This window comes from Pelodiscus sinensis, chromosome 3 (assembly GCF_052426305.1).
Source record: "Pelodiscus sinensis isolate ZL-2025 chromosome 3, ASM5242630v1, whole genome shotgun sequence".
NCBI lineage: Eukaryota > Metazoa > Chordata > Testudines > Trionychidae > Pelodiscus > Pelodiscus sinensis.
Genome location: NC_143054.1, coordinates 26,987,012 through 27,011,786, shown reverse-complemented (window position 1 = coordinate 27,011,786; position 24,775 = coordinate 26,987,012).

The window sequence follows — 24,775 nt, the reverse complement described above, 5'->3', positions numbered from 1 at the left end:
CCCCTTTGGCATTACTGATGGGGAGCCACTTGAGGTAAGTCCCTGCTTCCCCAGCCCTGACCACCTCAAAGCTGGACCCCCCTCCTATAGCCCAAAGGTCTCATCCTCAGACCCACCCCAGAACCCACACTTCTGTCAAATTATGTTGGGTCACAGGCATCAACAAGAAAAAAAATCTGAAAACTACTAGACATTCAGACAAATTAGGATTCAAACAAATTAGGATTTGTGTGTGAACAATTTTAGATTTGAAAATATGGACAACTCTCATCACAAATTATTTGTAATTAAAAATTTGATCAACTCTAGGCAAATTTGAACTAACAGGATCCCTGGGAGTACTCCATTCTGCTGGTAGCATATAGAGAATGCCAGTGAAAATGAGGGATAAGTGGATAAAATAGGGAGAAAGAACAAGTTATAAATTCCTTAGACATGTTAGTTGTCATCAGGTCACCAGGCCCTGATTAAATTCATTCTAGAATACTCAAGGAGCTGACTCAGAAGATATCTGAAACATTAGTGATTATAATGGAAAAATCATGGAAGATGGGTCAGATTCCAGAGGAATGGAAAAAGGAAATAAGGACTACCTGGGGAAGTAGAGACCAATCAGCTTAACTTCAGTACCTGGAAAGATAATGGAGCAAATAATTAAACAATCAATTTGCAAATACCTAGGAGATAATAAGGTGATAAGTAAAAGTCAGTCTGGAGTTGTCAAGAACAAATCTCATCAATCCAACCTAATAGTTTTCTTTGGCAGGATAACAAACCTTATGGATGGGGAGAAGTTGTACATGTGGCATACTTTGATTTTTATGACTTTTAATGCTGTCTTACAGGACCTTCTCATAAACAAAGAAGGGGAATGTAAACTAGATGAAATTATTATAAAGTAGTATCATAACTGGTTAGAAAACCATTCCCAGACAGTAGTTATCAGTTGTTCAGAGTTAGGCTATAAGGGCATATTAAGTGCAGTCCCCCTGAGAATCATTCAGAGTACAGTTATACTCAATATTTCATCAGAAATTTAAATAATGGTATAGCGAGTATGATTATAAAGTTTGCAGATGATATCAAGCTGGAAGGGGTTGCAATTATAGGATTATAGTTCAAAATTATCTGGGCAATGGTCTGAGGTAAATCGAATGAATTAAAGAAGGACAAATGCACACATATAAAATGGGAAATGACTGCCTAGGATGGAGTACTGTAGAAGGGGATCTGGGGACCATACTAGATCACAAGTTAAATATGATTCAACAGTGTAACACTGTTACAGAAAGGAAAAAAAAGCAATCATCATTCTGGGGGGCTTTGTCTACATTTGCCACCCTTTCCGGAAAAGGGATGCTAATGAGACACTTCGGAATTGCAAATTCCGCGGGGGATTTAAATATCCCCTGCGGCATTTGCATGAACATGGCTGCCGCTTTTTTCCGGCTCAGGGTTTTGCCGGAGAAAAGCGCCAGTCTAGACGGGATCTTGCGGAAAATAAGCCCTTTTCCGGAAGATCCCTTATTCCTAAGTGTCTCATTAGCATCCCTTTTCCGGAAAGGGGTGCCAATGTAGACACAGCCGGGATGTATTACCAGGAGGGTTGTAAGACATATAGGCTACGTCCCAGAGTGGCATAAGGATCTTGCACAATATGGGGTTTTTGCTCAAAAAGGAAACATCCATACTGCTTTTTTTGGCGCAAAAACCCCTTGCACAAAAAGAAACTGCAGAAAATATGCTATTGATGTCACGACTCATGCTAATTAGTCCCTCATTAGCATATTTTCTGCTGGAAAAACTCGTAGTATAGACATAGCCATGTAGTAATTCTTCTGCATTACTATGCACTGATCATATCTCAACTAGAGTATTGTGTTCAGTTTTGAACACCACACTTCAGGAAAGATGTGGTTTAATGGGGAAAAAGTCCAGAGAAGAGCAGCAAAATTATTAAAGATCTGGAAAGCATAATGTATGAGAAAAGATTAAAAAACAATGGGTGTATTTAATCTGAAGAAGAGACTACTGAGAGGGAACATGACAACTGTTTTCCAGTAAATAAAACTGTAGTGGTCAACCTCCATTAGCAAGTGGGCTGCATAAGTGGCCCTCATTCATTTCAGCGGGCCATAAGATTGCCATAACTGAGATGTTCTCCTGCGATTAAGTAGTTTTGTTAACTGGACTTGTGTACCTAGAATTTGTGGAGTGTGCTGATTGCACTGTAGCAGTGATTTGATTGGATACAGAGGGAGTGCATGTCTCTCACAGTCAATCTTGTGCACAATGAACACCCACCTGAATTTACATGCCCTTGCTTTGTGTGCGTGTCACTTCCGTAATATTGGTAGGAAAAAAAGACATAGACGCAAACTAGCAGAACTGGGGGCATAGAATCAAAATAATCCATGTTGTATTATTTCGGATATAAGATAGTTATAATAGGTCTCATCATGAGAGGTGGTGGGCACTCTCATGTCCCTTAATGCACCATTAATAAAAGCCAGAGCAGCTGCATTTATTATGCTGTCCCTTGAATGATTTTCAGAAGGGCAATATTTTTCAGGCTTTTGTGAGAGGACAAAAATTCAACACCCGCATAAGCTGTTAATGTAATAGCTTAATTTAGAAATGTTCAAATTAAGGGCACTTATCAGAAGTATGAAAGAAGAGGATAATTACAGAGGTATCACAAGTAGACTATGCATCTTTCCATAAGATGCTCCATTGGAAATAATGGCTGGAGTTGCAGTGACCCAGACTGAAATGCATTAATTATGTACTCTGATCATATAATGACTTAATTAACTTACAAAAATCGAAAACCAGAACTAAAAATATCCCTCTCAAAAACTACCCATAGGCCATAATTGTCCAACATTGGAATGTACTTCACCTGAGATCAGTGGAGACAAACAGTGTCGCTGTGACCTGCTTGTTGCAGTGAAATGGCTCAGCTGTCTTTCCGTATGTTTTAATTTTGTTCTACATTTTTGTCAAATTGTTGACTGCCACTTACTGAAAAGTATAGACAAACTTATAGCTCTTCGAGTACTCTTCTGTGGGAGCACCAGGAGGCACTTTGTCATAAGAGGTCAGACAAAGGTATTAATCTTTAAAATTATGTATTAATCTGATTTCAGCTGAAGTTGGGGGCCTAGGCACTTTTGAAGACCTGAATTGGGGCCTTTGATGGGGTGTCTGCCCTGCACTGGCCCTTTAAGGGTTAAAACCCAGACCTGGGAGAGGGATGGAGTGGTGGAGCCAGCAGCTGAGGCAGAAACAGCCAGTTAGGGCCCAGCTAGGGCTATATAAATAAGGACTCCTGGAGGGGTGGAGACAGACTGACTCACTCTTGCTTTAGCTGAGGAGTAGAAAGAACCTAGCTATCAGGGAAGCTAGAGGCTTCCTGACTTAGAGCAGGGCTGGGGAAAGTCAGGCAGAGCTGGGGAAGCTCTGTCTAGGCAAGCTCCCAGGCTACAGGGCCTGAAGCAAGGCCTGATGCTATGCTACTAAGGGACACAGCCAGGATAGCAAAAGAAAGCAGGTCCAGACCCCCTTGCCAATGATGAGTAGTCATTTCAGACTGCAGTTTGCCTAGAGGTAAGGGGCTAGATGACAGCTGGCAGTAGGGTCACTGAGGCAAGGTGGGAATAGGGGATTGGAGGGACTCTGAGGGGGAGAATCCCAGGGTGTGGGGGCATTGGCCAGGGCAGTACCCAGAAGGAAGGGTGCCAAAGTCTGGGAGGGACATGTGTCCTAATACGTAGCAGTTGAGAATAAAAGGTAACAGCAGGCATAACACTGGTGAAAAGGTGGTGGGGCGCTCCAGCACTGAAAAGCTAATTTCCAGTGTGACCAGTAGAAGGTGCCGCGGCGATGAGTGTAACACTCTGTGTTACAAGGCATACTTACCTAATAGGCACCTAATATCTTTAAAAGTCTGGCCAAGCTCTCTACGACCTCTGAGGAACAGTGAATCAGAGTTATTAGCTTTCAAGGACACATGCACATGTTCTGGCCAGCCATTCATTGGAAGCACAAATCAGGAGAGAACTCTATTTGCTTCCTTCATTCCCTTGTGCTTCTCTGAAGGGACTTACCAGATGTTGCTGGAGAGGGTAGTCTATTCCCTGGCCCTTAAATTGCCTGAATAGGAGCAGGTGAAGAGAGAGTATTCATGGTCATTGGTCATAGTCATTGGTCCGGAGTCAAGGAATTCCAGGCTATAACTACTATATAGTTTGCACTGTCTAAGAGCTCTCATGAGGAATTCCTGACTTGAAGTCTCCAGGAAGAGCTATGCCTGCTGAACAATGCTGCATAAAACATCTGGGGCACAAAGTAGCTCTTCAGAGCTTGCAGCATGCCATTCCCTAGTGCCTCTCTTTGGAAACCTTGTACCATTCTTGGCACAAATGTGAATTAATTGAGTCTTGAGAATTAATTTAATTTGTACTCCACTCTTACCACCACAGTTTAAGCACCTTCCAATAGTGCATCAGGTGATGTGACTGGCATTTTTTCACATTTTTTCATTATTTTCCTTTATTTTATAAGCTACTATGTTGTGTTCTGGCTAAAAGCAAGCCCAAAGAAGCATACCTTGCACAACTATGCATCTTGGGACCATTCCAATGCCTTGTTCAGAAGCATGAAAAAGGTTTCTAGCACCCTCTCCCCAAGCCCCATTGAGCATCTGCATAGGAATATCCAGTAAACTAGCCCTAAAAAACAAAAGGTTTCAAATGTTGCATATGTTACAATCCCTAGTACAAAACAGGTTAGTCAGCTGCCATATAATACATGTACTAGATTCTGTCCATTTTAAATCTCCACTGAGTTCCAATTATAAGTGAGCTTCGTTCCCTCCCACCCCAACTGTTTGGTATCTCATTAAACTGCTGTACAAGGACAAATTCTTTCTGTCAATCAGACCTACAAAGTTGCTAAGTACACGCAAGGATAAAGATACAGTCTGGTTAGTTACTCAATACTTGTTTTGCAAAGTCTGCTGTTGAAAACAAAATTGCATCACACTGCGTGATTTTGCAATACATGGAAGAAACCTAAATCTGAAGTTAAATAAGTTTCAGCCTTAGAATTATGATTTGGAATTACTCCGTTATAGAAAAATGAAAAACACTAAGATATTCCATGTATAAAGCTGAGATGAAAAAGACATAAAAAAGACATGTAAAAAAGTGAATGTATTTTAATACTGAATTTGGAACTTGTACATCTTTGGGGGATAAAGTCTTTTTAAAGCCCTCCAAATATCCTAAAATGTTTGGATCAAACAATTTCTTCAACTTTCTGGCACTCCAGTGCAAATTCAGGGTAATGCCACTGAAGACAATGGAGTTAGTCAGGATTTAGGGCTGAACCCAAAGCCCACTAATTTCAAAAGGCATCATTCCATTGGCTTCAATGGACTTTGGATCAGGTCATTATACCAGACACAGTCATAGGGATATGGATAGCATACAGCATTTACCATTAACTCTTCCAAGTGCAACAGAAAATGCAAATACCAGTTATAGATGCTTTCCCCCCCCCCAAAATCAGATATGAATATGAAGTTCAAGTATCTGGATTCTTTGCACTTTGTGAAAATGAAGTTCAGGAAAGACAACCCAGAAAGTGGTGTAGAATTTGCATTGTAAAGCAAAAGGACAAATATATGGTTTTATCAACTAAAAACAACCCCCAAAAGTAGACAATTTATACTAGCCTGAGGCACTTATATGTTCTGCATAACTGGCCCTTCAATAACAGATAACCCAAACTTTCACTAGTCTTAGCAGCATTGCATAATATAGAATAACAATTAAAATCCTGAAACCACATTCTTGAAACAAGGACTGTAACAGTAAGGTGATCAATGTAGTTCCCTTTTCAGTCAGAAAGATTATAGATATTTTGGATTTTCTTATTAGTTCACACTGGACAAATTGTAATCAGAGAATTAAAAGAATCTCAGGAGTCTATTGAAGTGGTAGAAATTGCTTGTGGGCTTAAGGTGACTAGCTGTCCAGTTTTCGGTCAGAACACCCAGTCAAAAAGAGATTGTGGCAGCCCAAATTAGCACTGCTGACTGGGCCATTAACTGTGCAGTTGGTGGAGTTGTACAGTGGGACTAACAGGCTCCCTGCTAGCCTCTGTTTTGTGTGACTCCTGGGAAGCAGCTGGAATGTCCCAACTCTGGCTTCTATGGGTAGGAGCAGTCAGGGGACTCTGTGCACTCATTGCTTCTGCCCCAAGCACAGCCTCCATTGGCCAGGAGCCGTGGCCAAAGGGAAGTGGTGGAAGTGGCGTCTTTAGACAGGGTAGTGCAGAGAGCCCCCTGGTTGGGCCTCTGCGTAGGAGCCAGAACTGGGATGTGCTACTGTTTCCAGAAACCTGCACCCCTGAGCCTTTCCCACTCCCCAATCTGTGACCCAGTTCTAACCCTGATCCCCCTCCCTCTCTCTGAACCCCTCAGTCCCTGCCCAGAGCACCCTATTGCACCCCAAATCTCTCATGTCCAGCCCCACCCAAGAGTATGCACCCCCATCCAGTTCCCTCACACATCTCCATGCCCCAATCCCTGCCCCAGCCCAGAGGCTCCCCTACCCCAAACCCCTCATTCCTGACCCCACCAGAGAACCTGGACCCCCAGCTGGAGCCTCACCACTTCACACCCCAGCTTCCTGAGCCAGTGCAGTATAAACAAGAGAGAGAGAGGGTGTGGAGGGCAAGTGACAGAGGGAGTGACCAAGGGTAAAGCAGAAAGTTGGCAACCCTACCTGGGCTTGTTACTAGCAAAACAGGGTGAAAACAGTAAAAAGGTCAATGAATATTCATTGGAATTTTTAATTTTATTTACTTCAGCCATGCTTGCATTTGCTTTCAGTTAATTTGCACATGATGAGTTTTCTATCATGACTTGAACAAACAAATATTAAGTTCATATGCTTGAAAATTTGCTGTATATTTAGGGTAAGGCTAATATAAGCATTTACAGCAGAAGTCTGATTATGAATTACATTCATCCTACCAGGAAACAATACAATATCATGTGATTTACATGACCTAACACAATCAAGCAACACAGCTCAAATAACAAGTCAAAGTACATTAACTTTTGTAATAGACACCTTTTGTGAGGATCATAAAAGAAATGTGATCTACACATTAATGGATACAAATAAACAATCCTCCCCACAGCAGGGGTAAATGTCAAAATGATGACAAAAACCATTTTAAGAGGACAAAGGTAGCATGAATATTTAGTAATATATCTAGTAAAACATAAACATTCAGCATGTCCGTGAAATTCTCTGAGAACAGAATATATATAATCTATACCAACACTGTGTAATGATCCGTTACAATGTAAGAGAGAGAAAATAAAAAAGAAAGGTAAGTACATTGCTTAACTAGTTTAGGACTCGAGCAGACTTTAAATCTAGCTGTTGTAAATTTAAGTAAAATAACAAATGCTAGTGCCACCTATTGTTGAGAATGGAGAACTGGAAATTATTGTTGCTAATTTTCATAATTCCAAACAATGGTATAATGAGAAAATAACTGGTAATGTTCTACTGCTTGTTACATATCTAATACTAAAGTGCTATGAACATGATTATACTCTAGATTATTAATTTAAACTCTGATTTTGCACAGATTAGTGCTTAATGCTGATCTCAGAAGGACATCACGTGCTTAAGGTGAAGCCATATGCTTAAGTGTTTTCAGGCTCAGGGATTTTGACTCAAAGTGTTGCTAAGTAAAATTAACCACAACATCCAAAGTACTGGAAAGATGATTGGGAGATCATGAATGTGCGGGGGATGGGTTGGTGGACGAATGACTGCACGGCTCCACAGCTTGTGGAAAAAGTTGTGCATCAACTCCATAGCATGTAACAGTTTTGAAAGAGAAGTCCACATTAGAAATAGTGCAGTGACAGTGCTGTTACTCAGGGGCATGGTATGGAGGATAGTGTTTTCTGCACACAACACTGCATAACCCCATTTAATTAGAATATGATCCGGCTCAATGGTTTGTTCCAGAGATAATCATATATTGAAAGGAAAACATTCACAAAACTGATTGTACCTCATATATGGAAGTAACTTTCATTACATTGTGACAACAGGTCAAATTCTGCTCTCAGTTACACTATTCCTGCCTCATTTTGTTTCATGCTTTAGTGATTGCTGTTGGAATGATAAGCTCACCATTTTTCATGGAGGCTTATATGGGGATTTAAAAGGTAGGAAACATTTACTTATTAAAAATGTGGATTGAGATTCAAAATGAACAACTTTAAAATCTGGGGAGCTGGGAACTGCTCCCTTTCCTCAAAAAAAGAGCTGACTTGTATCAGCCCCTGTGTCTTGACAGTTCACATTTGAGTCAGCAATAAAGATTGGGGTATTTGCTAAAGTTGGATCCCATTTCAACCCTCCTCCTCAAAGTCTGATTCTCAGGTTTTCATTTGGATTCATCTCTTAGCTATACTTATCATGGCCTGATGCATCAGGATGGAAAAGCAATTTTTTTATATAGTATCCCCAATGCTCCCTCTGTGCATTTGCTTCTGTCTTTCACATCTCTCGATGTTCCAGAGGATCAGTGATGGACACACAATTCTTTGTTTGGTATTAGCCCAATAAGCAAGTAGTAACAGGTATTGTAAATCATAATTTGCTGAAAGCACCTCTTAGCAGCTGTTGAAGTAATTCAACATATCTACTTCAATGTGGTAAGATATTGACAATTCCTTCTCTAGGTCACATTTATCACAGATAATTTCATATTCCAGGTATAAATATAAGTCCTGCTTGAACAAATATGAATGAGATAATCAGATGGAGAGGAGGATGTACTTGTGGTTAAGGCACTGGGAGGGGATTCAATTCCTGCTTCTTTCAGACATCCTGTATCTTTTTGGGGAGACAACCATGTAGTCAGCTGTCAGCACCACAATTTGCCATCTGTAAAATGGGGCTGGTACTTTCTTTCTCCCATCCTTTGCCTTGTCTATTCCGATAATGAATTCCTCAGGGCAGGAATTCATTATCTCTTAGGCTATGTCTACACTACTGTGATCTATCGGAAAAAGGCACGCAAATTGCACTACACAATTTGCGTAGCTTTTTCGGATAGTTTTTTCAGAAGATGCTTTTCCAAAATTTGGCCTGTCTACACTGAGCCAAATTTAAAAAAAGCTGCCTCTTTCAGAAGAGCCCTTCTTCCTCGTGGAAGGAGGAAGACAGGCTTTCCAAAAGAGCGTGTCTGATCTTCTGCAAAAAAAGTGAAAGAGCAGATGCGTCCCCTGGATGCGTCAGAGTTTTTCTGGGATACCGGAGGTTTCCCAGGAAAAACCCCATAGTGTAGATATAGCCTTAGTCTGTACACATACCATGGTCAACACAACCAAGGGTTTTTTGTCAATTGGGCTTCTGAGTACTACAACTTATTAAACCCCATGGGGGACTGGATTAGATGTCTTATATGGTTCTGTTACCACATTACTCAGTCTCAGCTGCATTTAAACATGAGGGAGAACTTTTGGGCTGCAACATATATTTATATGATGCCATGAGCATAAACCCCAGGATTTAGTGCTGATCTCTGGAATAGCCTGGACAGTTTACACAGTGTGCAGCAAATCATGCTGCAGAGTCTGACATTGTTCACTCTCATACTCTCACACAATGCTGCCTACAATTGTGCACATGAACCAGTTGATGCTGTGAATGAAATGTTTGATGGAGAAAAATGAGGTCTGTGTTGACAGGCTGTTGGCAAAGGAAAATTAAAATCACATTTGACAATGTTCAAAAATACCAAAGCCCGGCGGGAGGCTGATGTAGGGATGGTGAAATACTGAGAATCGGCTGATCCTTTCTTCTCCCTTTTGCCCAAGTCTGTTTTTTTCTGGAATGTGATATATGCAGCTCAGGAAACCAACGTAGCATTGAACTGTGAATCCACATGGCAACATCTACTGCAGAAAAGAGCAGGCAGGGCCACTTCTGCCATCACAGCAAGAACACCAGTTGCCTGAGGCAGCAAAGTGCTTAGTGGCTGTTTATTGTGCAAATGGCTGTGGGCTGTGATAGGGTACATTTCATAGTTTATCCATAGAGCAGCAAAACCCCTAAAGCAAGAAACGGGGATACTACAAGTAACAAGAAAATGTGTTAGACCTCCATTTACCAAAGTAACAGAAATATAACACAGGTTCTCTGTTGTGCAACAAGAACACACAATATCACTGAGGGGTTCTAGGAGAGACACACGGCTAGATTCACCCTTTATTTGCATTGGCTTCCATGGGTATAAACCCTCCAGGGATACAGGTGGCCAGTGGGAAGTTGCAATAGTTAACAAGTAGGCGACATCTTCCCACTACCAGGCAATCATCCCCAAATGGACATCACCAAATTAGAAACATGAGCAGGCAGGCAGAAATGGGCTGATTGTGCACATTTCCTCATCAGACTTGGCAGTGAAAACTCTAGCCAGTTGGTCTAAGAAGCATCAGAGCACCAGAAGCTGGGCATTCTTTATTGAGCTTTGACATCTTCATGTCAGCACCAATCACTTGGGAGCACATTCACTAGTCAACAGCATATGGGAGTAACAGAGGAATTCTAGTACCTAGAGACAGAGATCAGCTTTAAGGTAGGTGTATGCTTGGTTTTTTAAATTAGACTGATTGCAGACAAGCATCAAGTGGGACAGTAAACCTCAACAACATGTAACTTCAACAACATGCCCAAGAGATGGCCCAGTGTTCTCACTCAAGATGGGGACTTCCTGAACAGAGTCAGCATTTCATTGTACCAACCTGCTAATACCAATAAGAGATAAGACAGTCTAATGCACATTCTATTCTACACATGTTCTTCTGCTGTTCCCATCACTATAGCAGCTGCATGCCTTCCAGTAATGCATTAAACAATATGATTAATATCCATGGTTCATTCTTTCACCTTTTCCTACCCCCAGGAGGAGAATTGTGTATGATATGTGGTGTTTTGGATTGGTAGGATTTGGGAGATTTTTAAAAGAAGATACACGTAGCTCTGTGGTTAAGTTAGAGAAGGCTGATGGAAGATGTACACCTTCTGCTTGGAAAGGAAGGTAGTGAAGTTTGTGATTGTCCTTAGTTCCTATGGGAGTTCATTCCAAGCCTTGGACCAAGTGAGCTGTCTCCCACATAGAAGAGCTTTATCCTGAAGTCTTTGCTGGGCCTAAACTGACATAAAAAATTAATGAGAGAAGCAATGTTTTGGGCCCTATCCATAATCACATCATATGATCTCTGTTTTAAAGATGAGATTAAAACTGAACATGGATTTTCTGAGAAAATATTTTTGTGTCAGAAAACGTCATTTCACTACCATTGAAATATTCCACAGAGATATGTGGATTGTGATTAAACATCCATGTTTTCTGCTAGCTCATCTAGCCAGCTCTATGGCTCCTCAGCAGCCCAGCTGGTAGAGATCTTGGGAGATGGGGTTCCCAAGGCTTCCAGAATCCTGAAGAACCTCTTTCAATTCAGAAATAATGGAACTCTTCCACTGTGGGAACATTTTGGGGTTTCCAAAACGAAGTATTGCAGAATGTCATTTGCATGAAATATAAATATCATTTGCATGAAACATGAATGAGGTCCTTCATGAGATTTTAAGATGTTAACCATGTTTGCATAGAAAGTCCATAGCAAAGCCTGACGTACAATCCACCTTCCCACTCCCAGTTCTGTGCTCCCAACCATGACTTGTGAAATGGGGTTTCCATCACCTTCTTTGGGAGACCATTACAAGTCTAACAGATCACATTGTTGGGAAAGGTTCCCTGTTCTTCAGCCTATATCTTCTTTTTTATCCAGTTTTACTCCATTTTCTAAATTAAGCCTCTGTGTCTCCTGATACTTCATCTAACCTGTCTCTCTTCATTCATCCTATGTTCCATTCTTTCAGAAATGCTTCCATTCCATGATGCCTTAGCTCTTCCATGACGCTACCTTTTCCTACATGCCCACAAAGTAATGTTGTCAGGGCTGTTCCCCACTCTGGCACTCCAAGTGCAGAAGATGGGCAGCCTTCAAGAGACCTTAAAAATACTTAGGCTCTATAGGCTCTGCTTATAAAAACTCCTTAGAGTCACAGATTCCTGGCCCTAGGAGACAGGCTGCCACCATCAAGTGAATTAAATAAAACCCTGAAAACCAGGAAGAAACACTTGGATTTCTTCCCAAGGGGTACCCCCACAAAAGTGCTTGAAAATAGAAATAAAAACACAGGAAACAAACTGTGTCTCTGATAGCTAACTTCTCAGATTAGGCAGGCACACCTACACAGACCTCCTTTTACTTTCTAGGATGCAAGAATAAAGCATTGCCTTAAGAAAGGTGATTTTATTAACAAAACAAAAAGGTATACTTGATAAAGCATACTTGGTTGCTAGGTGTTACAGAGCAACTGAAGAAAGAGCAGATTAAAACAGAGAGAAAAAATGGTATCTCTGGGCACAGCTTGGGTATAGTGAATGGGGGGGAGGGAGGCACATGGATTTCACACAGAGAAGTTTAACCAAACAGTGAAATAAAGAAAAATAACCTGATTGTGACTAAATACACATTTTCCCTCTACTCACGATCCATATGATCTGCACTTCAAGGCCCAGGCTATTCCCATGCCCAATATTTCTTGTAGGCATGGAAATTCTGTTTGATTATTTCATTGTGTTTCCTCCAGCTCCTAACTTAGAACTCCCACACAAAGAGAGATGGCAGAGTATATATTTACAATTTAAATTTCGGCACTGTATCCCATTGGTTCTTCTGGCTTTCTGACAACACCCTTAGCTACCTGAGTTGAATGTTTTTGTCACCATGTGCTGGCCAGCACTACTCCTATCTTTCATAAATGCTCTTTACACAATTTAAACACATGTGCATCTGAGAAGACAAGCAGAAACCCAGAACATATTGTACTATATAGCCAGTCCCATAACTTGTTCTTTATATTCTTTTTCTCCCTCTCATATTGCCTGCTGTAAAGTTCTGTGACATCTTGCCTTGTAATGATCAGTTTAGATTGTAAACTCATTGGGGGCAGAGACTGCATATGTAATCAAAGTATAAGGAGCCATTCACACACTGCATTATATACAAATGCTAAATCATAATGAAGAATACCTTCAGCTGTTTATAAATAACACATGTACTTCTGATTGTGAAAACAGTAAAATGAGCTTACAAAACTCCTGACAGAAAATCTTTGACTGTACTGTAATAGAACAAACTACAGTTAGGAAAGGATCTGGATTGGAATAATCTACACAAGACTATTGAGTCTGCTACAATGTTCTTATTACCTTATTTTCCTTTTGTGTAGAAATGCTTGGATCCAAGACAAATTTAAGCTATTTTACTTATATATCCTGGTTACGTCAGAAGGCACCAAGCACACTATTGCGTCTGCTAAGATGTCCCATGATCTTCAACTTTGGGTACCTATTGATAGATTACAATTTTCTTCATTGAAATGCTGACTCTTGCTGTGTGATAATGAGAGTTACATTAAGAAGTTGTTGGTTATATTGCATAACCAGCCCCACAGCTGCATAAATTAGCAAAGATGTATTTGTCTTCTCCAGATATATATTCTATCTTAGGTATGTCTATGTCCTGCATAACCAGGGTTTGTGACAACTCACAATACACAATGAGGTAAGAAGTACCGCAAATCCCCAGCTGCAGCAGAGAACAACTTGAACCTCAGACTTCTAAGATGTAACATAGCAGTCTAACCACTGGATCATCTGTCCTTTTGCAGTAAATGGAGCTATAGCAGTTTACACTAACTTACCCTCTGGCTCATTGTCTCAGAGGGATAGCATTGTTAGTCTGTAACTTTAAAAACAGTGAGCAGTCCTGTGACACTTTAGAGATTAACAAATATATCATGACCCTTCATGGGTAAAACCCACTTCATCAGTTGATTCAAAAGTTTCAGAGGGGTAGTCATGTTAGTCTGTAACTGAAAAAAATTAAAAATCAACACATTGCAGCACCTTAGAGATTAACAAAATATGTAGATGGTATCTTTTGTGGGCACAAGCCACTTCATCAAATGAGTTGGGAGTTACAGTGATACATTACAATGTCTTATATTTGCATATTTGAAACATGCATAACACTGAACAAAAATTTCCTGTCCTCAGGAACTTGGAATAATCCCTCCTGCACACACACCCAGCTACAATCTAAAAAAAACCAGAGTGACATAAGGAAGTTTGCTTTGGTAAACTGAAAAGCTTGTATTCCGGGATTGGAAAGGTTTTTCTCAATTAATGCTTGACCACTCTTGCTACTGCTTATAAACAGGAAAGGTATATGATGTTCAAATAGTGACTCACTCAAATTGTTTATTGGAGCTTGGAAACAAGACTCCTCCTTTTTAACTAAACAAATCTGTGCATTATGATTCATCATGATTGTTCATTAATGTGAGAGACTTTGTACTGTATCACCAAGGTGATTTATTTACACTTTGTTTTATTAATGCCATTTACAAAGCATTTTACAAGGATATCCTATTATCCATATGTTACTGATAAGGAATTGAGGGACAAAGAGGTTAAGTGAATTTCCCAAGGTCACGCAGGTACTCAATGAAGAAGTAGGAGTAGAACTCAGCTTTACTAACTCTCAATCTGGTGCTGTAATATCTGGATCATGCTGCCTCTGTTACTGTTACATTATTTTGAATATTAACCTCTATCTGTATTACTTTCAAATAGTGAAATCTCATTAAAGATAGCAAAAACAAACAAGATTGCAGAACAAAATACTTTGATAGGTGAATGCTCCCAGGGTATTTTGTTTTGCATTTCAGCTAATTATTCTGTAATTTATTCTGGCACTATAGTCAGTGTGAGAATGTCCAGAGAAAGGACTGAACAAAAACCAAAGGATCTGCTCCCATGTGTCCAGTTTTAATATTTTTTTCCTTTCTGTCACCGATCAGAAAGGTGAAATCTACGAACAAGAGAGAAGCACCTTCAAAGAGAATTGGGAGCAGCTATGTCATGCAGCTTCTGGATGGAAAGGGGGAGGGCTAAATCCTTTAATTTGTCTGTGATTTGATTCTGTACAGGATTCTACCTGGACATCTACCTTGATGAGTTGAGAAATATAATAAGATGGCAAAAGTGAATCAGAGAATGTAATAGAGAGCAGCCATAAGGGACAAGAGAATGTGGAAGAAAACAAGGGTGCTGAAAGAGCTCTAGGGGAGCTACCAATATTGCTGGGATGTATCTGAGGATATATGGGGCATTTCATAGCAGAGGGCTGTGACAGTATCAAAAAGATGCCTGAGGTACCTGGAGGTGTCTGAATTTCCTGTGGGAATCTGGAATAAGCAAAAAAAAGTGCAGTATGGGGTATAGGGGGAATCAAAGGAAAATCAGTATGAATAAGGGAGGGAAGACAGTTAATTCAAAGAAGAACTAATGAAGAAATGCTTCAGATTTAGAGCAAAATATGAATCAGAGTATTTTGGGCCTGAAGTCAACTTTGGTATTGTTAAAATGTATTAGTTAGCTTTAAGAGCCACTGTCAATTTACTCAGTGCTGTATGGAATGCAGATACAGACTGCCCCTGCTAGAGGATATTACAGTCTAAGGCTCTGGCACTGCAAACAGCTCCACACAAGCAGGCCCGTGTGTCCATGAGAGGCCCATTGACTCCAACACGGCAGTGATCAGGCATAGGAGCCCACCAGGGGTAAGAGCTTTCAAAATGAGGGCAGCGGAGATGGAGAAGAGACATGACACACTGGGAGAATCATAAGCTCTTAAGGTTTCATTTGAAGTCTTGTTGGAATCAGTGGAAACACTCTTATTCACATCAGGGGGCTTTAAATCAGGCCATTACATACCAGTGTGACAGATTCCTTAGAAATATGGCAGACCGATGCCACAGACAAACAGATAGGAAGAGCACAATGCTGTAGGCCTATGCAGCACCTACTCATACTGCCCTTGGTTCCACCCAAGAACTGTTAGTTTTCATTGGATTCTGAAGTCCTAGTTTTGGTGCATCTTGTCAGAATAGTAGAGCAATAATAAAACAGAGGACTTTGCTTTCAGTTTCCATGATGCCCCAAGTGGAAAGTTGAAAACCTGCTGAAAGAGCATCACATGAACCGTTATTAATAAATTATGCATTGAATCACTGATTACAGTCACTCTCGAGAAGAATTTCTAAAATAAAAAATGCATTCTTTATTATGGCTCTATTCATGCTTTTCTGCATCCCAATGCAGTGCACAGACTTTCTATTTTTAACCTATTTTATTCATACCATTTAAATGCAGGAAGGGCTTTGTTCTCTGCTTTGTAAAAGGATTAAAAGATTGTCCCGGTATATATACATTTGAGGCTCACTTGAGAAATAATTATTCATTGACACAGAAAGAAATTTGTTTCCCCCACCTCTACAGTTAGCTTATTTTTAACTACTATTTGTATACCTAGGTTATATAAATGCAGTGCTTTGCCAAAAAACATTAGCATGCAGCCTTTTCAGTCCTTGAATATAAGTCGCTCTTGAGAGTGAAAATCCCAGGTTTTAGCAGAAAATTGCATAAATCCAGTGGCCTGTTTGCCATCTGTTCAATCATTTCTTTTCTGGACTGTAAAGTGGAAAATGTAGGATTTATAGAAACCACATGCAAAGATTCATATTTACTTCTTCCAGGGCGTGCTGTCATAGCAGCCTTTAAAGCAGATATGAAAGCGACACAAAACTCAATTTCTTTACTGGTTGTTCCTGACAAAGATGTATAAACCTGAAAGTACTCTTTTGTATAATGGAATGTTCTGATTACTCAAAGCAATTCAAAACATCTTTTATTTCCCAATAGGATAGTTCTATTGAAACAGGCCATGTTAACTTTGTGGAATCCTGAAGTAAGGAAGATCTCCTCAAGTAACATAGGGACATAGGAGAGTTCAGAATAAATGTTTAAATAGGTCTAACTAATCTGGGAGTCTGGCCATTCTGATATTTTCCCTTGCTTTAATTCAATATTTATGCACCAAAATAATTCAGAAATAAAATCAGTATTTATTTAGGACTTACGTATTTGTTGTTACAGCCATGTATATAATCAATTCAGACTATGCCACGGAAGTTCTCGGTGCAGAACAAAGAACAGAACATTTCAAATGAATGAAAAACAAAACATAACCATAATATTTCATCTTGTTTTCCGGAAGTGTTAGTTGTCTGCAGGGTTAACAGACATGTGTGTTTTTCTTTAATGTGGCAATATTGCACAACAAACTCATCCGCCCACCCCCGTTCTGTAATATAATACTATAGATATTCCTCCAGTGATTATGCCTTCAGACAGCCAATTCTTTGAGATATAGACTTATTTGCTCAGAACATTTTAGCTGTTGTACAAGGGTGTGTGCATCCACTATACAATATGGGTGCTACATTTTGCAGATTAGGCAAACTGAGATACAGAGGTTTAAGCCAAAACTTTCAAAGTTGAGTGCTTAAAACTGGGAACCTAAATAAGTGGTCTGATTTTCAGAGGTGCTGAACAGACAGCACCCACTGAGTTCAATGATGTTGGACAGGCTGTCAGGATAAAATTTGGCCTTTTTACTATTTCTATTAAATACCTCCATTCTTTGTGTGATTGGGGGGGGGGGTTGTACTATTTTTTTTTGGTTAAGAAAAAGAGATTGAGGAGAGTAAGGGATCTGACAATGGAGGCCCTTTGGAAATATCAAAGAAAACTTAGATAGTTGAAACATGCACAGTTCAGCACATGGAAGAAATGCTAATTGAGCACTAAATTGGGTACAGGGAGGAAAGGACAAATTAGGAAGGTCAAGAAAGAACTAGTAGAAGACTGGGACAGAATGCACTGCCATCACTTGATACTACAGCTATCAAGTGACCACAATAAATGTAGGACATATTTTAGCTGATGTGTCAGTAGTATAGGAGGGTCTAAGGTGAGGAATATAGTAGCACAAAGAAGCCTGAACTGATTAGGCCACATTATGGTACATACTGTATACACAATTAGCAAGAGGGTATCAGTGACCTGAGGAGTTTACAATATATAAAGACAAAGAGATTAAGAGCGTATCTACACAAGGACCTATCTTAGGGTAGGTCTAGACACCAAGGAACGCATCCACTTTTCTGAAAAAAATGTTGGAAAAGTGGATGTGTTTTGTTGGCATACCTGTAAATCTTGTTTTATGAGGAAGAAGGGATGTTCCCAAAGAGGGTTTTTTTCCAAAATTTGGCCTCATGTAGATGGGCCAAATTTTAGAAAAGCCTCTTTCGGAAGTAAATCAGAAAAAGATATGCAATTTGTGTACCGCAAATTGTGTTTCTTTTTCCAATTTATCTTTGTAGTCTAGACATGGCCTTAATCTGGTTCTTACATATTTGTCTGAATAATATCTTGTGGCAGTGAGTTCCACAGGTTAACTGCATGTTGCATAAGAAGCTTTTTCAGTTACCAGTATTAAATCTGTTGATTTCAATACTACAGCATGTCATCATGTTTTTCATAGTAGGAAAGAGTAAAATGATTTACCATACATTATTTAATATACGGTAGTCATGTCACCTCTTCTTAGAAGTTCTCAAATAGGAGATTTTTCATTCCTTTAATCATGTGGTTGTCTTTCACTGGACAATGCATATTTATGTCATATTCTTTGGGGGATAAGATGACCAAACATGAATTCTATTCCAGATGAGAGCATACTATCAATAATATATTATTTTTTAGCATTCATCTCTTTTCCTTTCTCAACACTGTCACGTTACTGGATTTTAACATGAACAGGCAGATCAGTTTTGCACCCATTATTGTGTGTTGGCACCAAATTCAGTTCAAAGGTGTCAAATGAAAGTATATGCTATGCAAATTCTATGTATACTACTCATATACTTGTATAATTTGTACAGGCAGTCCCCGACTTACGCGGATCCGACTTATGTCGGATCCGCACTTACGAATGGGGCTTTTCTCGCCCCGGAGCTCGCGGGCGGCGGGACCGCCCAGAGCGCAGCGGTCCCGCCACAGCATCCTCCGGGGCGAGAAAAGCTGCTCCGGGTCTCCCTGGTGTGCTGGGGGGGACTCTCCAGCACACCAGGGAGACCCGAGCAAAGCCGCACAGGCGGCGGGACCCCGCTGTCCGTGCGGCTTTGCTCCTTTGCCCCGGGGCAAAGGAGCAAAGCCGCACGGGCAGCGGGGTCCCGCCGCCTGTGCGGCTTTGCTCGGGTCTCCCTGGTGTGCTGGGGGGGACTCTCCAGCACAGCAGGGAGACAGGAGCAAAGCCGCAGAGGCGGGGGACCCCGCCGCCTGTGCGGCTTTGCTCCGGGGCAAAGGAGCAAAGCCGCACAGGCAGCGGGGTCCCGCCACCTGTGCAGCTTTGCTCGGGTCTCCCTGGTCTGCTGGGGGGCGAGGGGGCGCAGCTAGTGCGCCCCCCCCCAGCAGACCAGGCTTTTGTTGCGGGACGCCTGGGGTAGAGCAGCTGGGGTGCTGCCGGGTTGGTTCTGCGGGGACCTACCCGGCAGTGCCCCAGCTGTTCTGTCCCAGGAGTCCAGATTCAGCCGCTGTTGAAACTGATCAGCGGCTGATTCCAGGAAGCCAGGGGCAGAACAACTCTGCCTAGGGCTTCCTGTAGTCAGCCGCTGATCAGTTTCAGCAGCGGCTGAATCTGGAGCCAGTTCCGACTTACATACAAATTCAACTTAAGAACAAACCTATAGTCCCTATCTTGTACGTAACCAGGGGACTGCCTGTATATTTAAAGTTCTGAATATGGGCGTTGTACTTATATTTTAAATGTTTTTTGTCTGGGAGACAGCAATAGGTGTTGACCACCTATTGAGGAATGGTTCTTCAGTGAATAGCTGTGCTGAATAGTGATGCTGCCAGGGCTGGCCTTACCATGAGGTGAACTGAGGTGGACGCCTCAGGTGCCAAACTGTTGGGCACCACTAGGACCCAGAGTGTAGAAAATTGTGTCTGCTGCTGGTGCATATGTATTCTCTCTGCTCTAGATGCACAGAGATGGCAGAGCAATACCATGAAAGAAGTAGAACAGGAAGAAGCAGAACTGAGAACTTTCAAAGTTGTGGCCCAAGCGAGACGGTATGGGGGCATCATTTGAGCTCCCCATCTCAAGTGCCAAAATGTTGTGGGCTGGCCCTGGATGCTGCATGGTCAATGGCTCTCAAGGTTGTCAATAAACATCTGAGTAATGTGGCTGGGAATTTGCAGACACCATGGTTGCTTGGCTAAGGGGCTATGGACAGGTAACTTGATAAAGTGATTAGCTCCGGTTTGGGAGGTACCATCACTCAGGATAATAGATTTCCCTCCACATTGGCAAGATTATAAAGGATCCTAAGGATTCCTCCATCTTTGCCTTCAATCCTTGACTTCAGAAGCACCCTTTCTACGAACAGAGGGCCAGGAAGAATTTGTTCACCCATTCTAACATAGGATGTACTCCAGAGACTTGTAAGCTAGCAGTTTGTTGCATCAAGAACTTGGTGATTGATATATGTAAATGTGCTTTCTTTAACAATCCTACTCTCAGCCTCCCCCCCCCCCCCTTATTAATAAACCTTTAGATTTTAGTTTATAAAGGATTGGCCGAACATGTTCTTTTGGGTAAGATCTGAGGTATAAGTTGACCTGGGACTGTGGCTGAGCCTTTGGGACTGGGAGAACCTGTACAGAGTTGGTGAGACTGGTTTTCATAATCTCTCATCCGTGTAAGGTATGGTGCTGGTTGTGGCACAGGTAAAGCTGGAGTGTCCAAGGGATTATTTATGAGACTTCTTGCTGGCTAGGGTGGCAGCTGAAGTGCTGTGTGTGACTGGTTTCATGTCTTATAGAGGAGGACCCCAGTTTTGTTTGATTTGGACATCTCAGCAGTGCCTCAGACCACCTGGTATTTTACAAACACCTAGTTTGCTTATTGTTGACAGTTGACCAGTGTACCGAGACAAACTTGGAGAATCATACTAAGTGTTAGTATGTCAGATTATATATATGATCTTGAGGCTATATAAAATGATGTTGCTATTTATTATTTGTATTATAGTAGTGACTAGATTTGGTAGTGCCAGCTGAGAATCAGGTCTTGTTATAATACGCTTATAATCTAAACAAACAAAAGGCATGATGAAAGGAAGGGATATAAGCATATAAATGGTGATGATTTGCAAGTGATGTGTTTGTGCCTCATTTGGGAGAGGGAATGAAAGGGAAGAATGGATTTGGAAGGTTACTCTTTTTTCTATTTTTTATAATTCTTTGGGTGATTTTTTTCCAGCTTAAAAAATGCCCAATTCTCTTTGTCTCTTTTCATTAGTTGCAGTTTAATCATTTGGAAGTTTTTGCCTTTCCAGAGGAAGTTTTTACTCATATGATCTAAGGCTTTTAGATAAAAGTTGTAAGAGTACTGGCAGGACTTAAAAGTGCTACAGCAGGAATGGTAGGATGTTTGCTTCTAACAGATGGATCCTGTCCCACAGTGATAGGAGAAGGTCTTGACATTTGCCAACATCTAGATGTAGTTTTTGAAGTGTGGTGACCTAGTTGTCTGGGGTCTGATTGTGATTCTGTATGACTGACACCCATTGGAATACTGTGGTAGTATTACAGTATTACAGTATAGAACTCCAACACTGTTCTCATTAGCATATCATCAGTTTTGCTATTTGAGTTGTTATATTTTCCCTTTTGACTAGTTTTCATTGAGTTCAGTATGACCAGTTACAAGAACCACAAGAGTGTCCAGATCAGTTATTCTGTTACTATTGTTGTTGTTATTATTTATTGTTGTTATTATTTATTAATAAACATCTATATATAACACCATCAGATTAATTATACATTATCTCTGTCCCAACTGGAATACAATCTAAATTAGACACAGAATGTGAAAATGAGGAAAGAATAAAGAAATATCAATGAAAAAAAATAAAAAAGAACTTCTGAAATTACTCCTACTTACTACTTTTCTGCTTTTAGTGTGTCCAGTAGATAACCTTAGATTGAAAATAGCTGAGGATGTATTGAACATAAAAGAAAAATAGAGTGGAAAATATGAATAAGCATATCTAGAGCTTGTGGAGCATGGCACCAGGCACCAGATTTGAGTTCTTGAAATAAGGGAGTGGCCCGAGTCCCCCTCCTTCTCCGCAGCACCTTGGGCCATCCGCTATCCTGTGCTTACTGGGATCTGGGGACTGAAGGACCAGGGGACTAAGACCAGTCGAAACCGGCAGGGTGAGGGCGGGTGGTCGGGCACACCGGTGTAGGCAACCCCAATGATGACAGGGCTGTAAGCCTGAGGGGGAGCCTGCCCCCCAACAGCACCCTCATGGCCCCACAATATGCCAACATTTTTATGGGCGACCTGGGACAACGCTTCCTCAGCTCTCGTCCACTAGCACCCCTCTGCTACTTACGCTACATCGATGGCATCTTCATCATCTGAACCCACGAGAAGGAGACTCTGGAAGAATTTCACCGTGATTTCAACAATTTCCACCCCACCATCAACCTCAGCCTGGACCAGTCTACACAAGAGATCCACTTCCTGGACACTACCGTGCAAACACCACCCTATACCAAAAACCTACAGATTGCTATGCCTACCTACATGCCTCCAGCTTCCATCCCAGACACACCACATGATCCATCATTTACAGCCAAGCACTAAGGTATTACCGCATTTGCTTCAACCCTTCAGAGAGAGACAAACACCTACAAGATCTACACCAAGCGTTCTTGAAACTAAAATACCCACCTGAGGAAGTGAGGAAACAGATCAACAGAGCCAGACATGTACCCAGAAACCTCCTGCTAAAAGACAGGTCCAATAAAGAAAATAACATAAAAACATAAGAATGGACATACTGGGTCAGACCAAAGGTCCATCCAGCCCAGTAGCCTGTCTGCAAACAGTGGCCAATGCCAGGTGTCCCAGAGGGAGTGAATCGAACAGGTAATGATCAAGTGATCTCTCTCCTGCCATCCATCTCCACCCTCTGACAAACAGAAGCTAGGGACACCATTCCTACCCATACTGGCTAATAGCCATTTATGGACTAAATCTCCATGAATTTATCTAGTTCTCTTTTAAACCCTGTTGTAGTCCTAGCTTTCACAACCTCCTCAGGCAAGAAGTTTCACAGCTTGATTATGCGCTGTGTGAAGAAATTTGTTTTAAACCTGCTGCCCATTAGTTTCATTTGATGGCCCCTAGTCCTTATATTATTGGAACAAGTAAATAACTTTTCATTATTCACCTTCTCCACACCACTCATGATTTTATAGACCTCTACCATATCCCCCCTTAGTGTCCTCTTTTCCAAGCTGAAAAGTTACCACTGGCAATCACCTACAGTCCCCAGCAAAACCTTTCCAACGCATCATCAACGATCTACAACCCATCCTGGACAATGATTCCCCACTCTCACAGACATTGGGAGGTAGGCCAGTTCTCGCCCACAGACAACCCGCCCACCTGAAGCAAATTCTCACCTGCAACTATACACCACACCAGAGTAACCCCCACTCTGGAACCAATTCCTGCAATAAACCTCAGTGCCAACTCTGCCCAAATATCTACACCAACAACACCATCACAGGACCTAACCACATCAGCCACATCATTACAGGCTTATTCACCTGCACATCTCTCAATGTAATATATGCCATCATGTGCCAGCAATGCCCCTCTGCCATATACATCAGACAAACTGGACAGTCCTTACATAAAAGAATAAACGGACGCAAATCAGATATCAGGACTGGCAATACACAAAAACCTGTAGGAGAACATTTCAATCTCCCTGGACACACAGTAGCAGATTTAAAGGTAGCCATCCTGCAACAAAAAAACTTCAAGAACAGACTTCAAAGAGAAACTGCAGAGCTACAATTCATCTCCAAATTTGATACTATCAGTTTAGGATTCAACAAAGACTGTGAATGGCTAGCTAACTACAAAAGCAGTTTCTCTTCTCTTGGGGTATGTCTACACTAGCTCAGTAGTTCAAGCTAGGTAGGCAAACAAGGGCAACCGGAGTTGCAAATGAAGCCCGGGATTTAAATATCCCGGGCTTCATTTGCATCTTCCCGAGCGCCGCCATTTTTAAATTCCCCCTTAGTCCAAACTCCATGCCTGCGGCTACCCGTGGCACAGAGTAGGTAGTTTGAATTAGGATCTCTAATTCAAACTACAAGTACACCTTGTTCCACAAGGAGTAATGGTAGTTCGAATTAGAGATCCTAATTCGAACTACCTACTCCGTGCCGTGTGTAGCTGCGGGCACGGAGTTCGGACTAAGGGGAATTTAAAATGGCGGCGCCCGGGAAGATGCAAATGAAGCCCAGAATATTTAAATCCTGGGCTTCATTTGCAACTCTGGTTGCCCTCATTTGCCTACCTAGCACGAACTATCGAGCTAGTGTAGACATACCGTTGGTGTTAACACCTCCACATCAGCTGCTAGAAGTGGGCCTCATCCTCCCTGACTGAATTGACCCTGTTATCTCTAGCCTTACTCTTGATTGGAACTCTTTTCTTATGCCTGTATATTTGTACCTGCCTCTGGAATTTGTACTACATGCATCTGACGAAGTGGGTCTTTGCTCATGAAAGCTTATGATCCAATAA